Here is a 2,935-nt window from a genome sequence, read left to right on the forward strand (position 1 = left end):
ACTATCATGATTAGTAAAATTATCATTTTTACTAAAATTTTCATTATTAGTAAAACTACCATTTCTACTATCATTAATATTAAAATAATTACTATTATTATTATTATTATTGATATAATTTTATCAAATAAATATTAGTAATATAAAAATATATTTAATACATATAATCTAATTATATTAATAATTCTATAATAAATATTATTTAGTTATCGAAAATATATGATATATTTAATTTACCATTTTAATATAACAGATATAGAGATATATATTACAATTGAAATAACAAATATATTACTATTTTAAACTAAGTAAGATATTATGTAAATAATACACATATACTAAATTAATTATTATTACATTTTAAATTATATATTTTAATATATATAAATGATATAGGTTCGTGAATCCGAGGCCAAGCCCTGCATTGTTCAATGTCGTCATATGTATTTTTACTACAAAATACAGTATTGTGAGTTTCATTACTCCCTTTTTATATATATTTTTGGGACTGAGAATACATGCGCTGATTTTATTAATGTTTACGAAATAGACACAAGTTATCAAAAACTACATTCTATGGCTGGATTATGAATATTGAGTATCACCCCTTTTTAGCTTGGTAACCTAATAATTAGGAATCTGGTATGGCCCCTAATTGACGCGAATCCTAAAGATAGATCTATGGACCTCGACAAGTCCCATTCGGGGTACGGATGCTTTAGTACTTCGAGATTATTATTATTATTATACAGACGAGAGGTTCTGTTTGGGGATATTCTATGCATTAAAGTAAAGTCGGTTATCAAGCGTTCACCATATGAATGATTTTTAATTCGCGGGTTACGCGTATTATTTGGTACTCTGGTTACGTGTACAATTAAATATATGAAATCTTGTGGTCTATTAAAAGATGGAAATGAATGTTTATGATAAACTAATGAACTCACCAACCTTTTGGTTGACACTTTAAAGCATGTTTATTCTCAGGTATGAAAGAAATCTTTCGCTGTGCATTTGCTCATTTTAGAGATATTACTTGGAGTCATTCATGACATATTTCAAAAGACGTTGCATTCGAGTCGTTGAGTTCATCAAGATTATTATTAAATCAATTATAGTTGGATGTATTATGAAATGGTATGCATATCGTCAAATTTCGATGTAAGGAAAGTTTATCTTTTCAAAATGAATGCAATGTTTGTAGAATGTATCATTTAGAGGTCAAGTACCTCGCGATATAACCAAATGTAATGTATTCGTCCAGATGGATTAGGACGGGTCATTAAAACCTTGGTGGAAGTTTTGGTGGAACTGTCTTTACCTAGTTTACTTCTACGGTTTTTGTTTCTTGCACTCTCTTATTCTTCTTCTTCTTTCCAGAGGTATCACAAACTTTATTACCTATTACTTTCTCATACTCAACTCCTTTTCTTGGAAATGGGATGGGTGGTTTGTAGGTTGCCACCACTGGCTTTACATACTTGGGTGGTGGTGGTGGTGGTGTAACTTCTTCATTGTTACTCACATCTAAAACCTTTCGATCTTCTGGTGCTGGTTTTCAAAATTTGTTGAAACCATATTAACATTCTCATTCTGAGGATTTACTTCAGTATTATTCGGTAGCTTTCCTTGTTCCCTCTCACTCATCATGCTAGCAAGAGTACCTACGTATTTTTCTAGATTTAAAATGGAAGCTTGTTGAGTTCTTAATGACTGATCAAACCTCTCATTTGTTTGGGTTTGAGATGTAATAAATTGTGTTTGAGATTCCATTAGCTTTGCCATCATTTCTTCCAGATTTGGCTTTTTCTCTTCGGTTTGTTGTGGTGGTTTATACAAGCTAGGTCTTTATTGATTGAAAGTGTTGTTTTGAGTTGGTTGGTTATTCGGACCTTGTTGGTTGTACGAGTTATTGTTGGGTCCATTTGGATTGTAAAGAATGTTTTGATTTTGATTGAAGTTTGGCCTTGGCGGTTGATAATTATTTTGATAATTATTTCCTGGCCTTTGGTTCATCTAGGAAACATTCTCTCGTTGTTCCATGATTTGCTCAATGTGACAATCTTTCGTTAAGTGTGGTCCACCACATTGTTCACAACTGATTCGTATTGCGTGAATATCTTTAGTCATCTTTTCCATTCATCTCTCGAAAGCATCTATTTTTGCGGAAACGGAATCAAAGTCATGGCTAGAATCGGCTCTAGCCTCTTTAGATGAACGAAAAATATCTTTTTCTTGGTTCCACTCGTGTGAGTGGGATGCTGTGTTATCAATGATTTTGTGAGCTTCGATTGCGGTTTTCTTCATAATGGAACCACCAGCTGCTGTGTCGATGTCTTTTCGTGTAGCAACATCGACACCTTGGTAGAATATTTGTACTATTTGATAAGTGTCTAAACCGTGTTGAGGACATCCTCTCAATAATTTTATGAATCTTGTCCACGCCTCATATAATGTTTCATTTGGCTTTTGTGCGAACGTAACAATTTCTCCTTGAAGTCTCACGGCTTTAGATGCCAGAAAGAATCTTTTAAGAAATTTCTCAACTAAAACATCCCATGTGTCAATCGCTCCTTCGGGTAACGATGCTAACCAATCTTTGGCTTCTCCCTTTAAAGTCCAGGGAAACATCATGAGATAGATCTGTTCATCCTCAACTTCTCTGATTTTAAATAGAGTACAGATCCTATTAAAGGTTTGAAGATGTTCGTTTGCATCTTCTTTTGGCGTACCACTATATTGGCATTGATTAGTTATCATGTGTAGGATTTGTCCTTTGATTTCATAATCTGGCGCATTAATGTCTGGTCGCGTAATGGCATGTCCTTGGCCCGTGCGTGTGACGACCCGGAAATTTTCGACCAAATTTAAACTTAATCTTTATATGAATTCGCCACGATAAGAAAAGTTTGTATAGTTGAGTCTCAAGAAATTT

The 2,935-nt window shown here is 33.2% G+C and overlaps 1 non-coding gene across 1 annotated transcript; it reads left to right on the forward strand.

Moving 5' to 3' along the window:
• Positions 1–2,395: 2,395 nt before the first annotated feature.
• LOC139873902 (small nucleolar RNA R71) lies at positions 2,396–2,502 on the forward strand. The gene has a single exon (XR_011767613.1). It is a non-coding gene; the product is annotated as a small nucleolar RNA R71 (small nucleolar RNA).
• The last annotated feature ends 433 nt before the right edge of the window (positions 2,503–2,935 follow it).

This window comes from Rutidosis leptorrhynchoides, chromosome 10 (genome assembly GCF_046630445.1).
Source record: "Rutidosis leptorrhynchoides isolate AG116_Rl617_1_P2 chromosome 10, CSIRO_AGI_Rlap_v1, whole genome shotgun sequence".
In the NCBI taxonomy this organism is placed as follows: domain Eukaryota; kingdom Viridiplantae; phylum Streptophyta; class Magnoliopsida; order Asterales; family Asteraceae; genus Rutidosis; species Rutidosis leptorrhynchoides.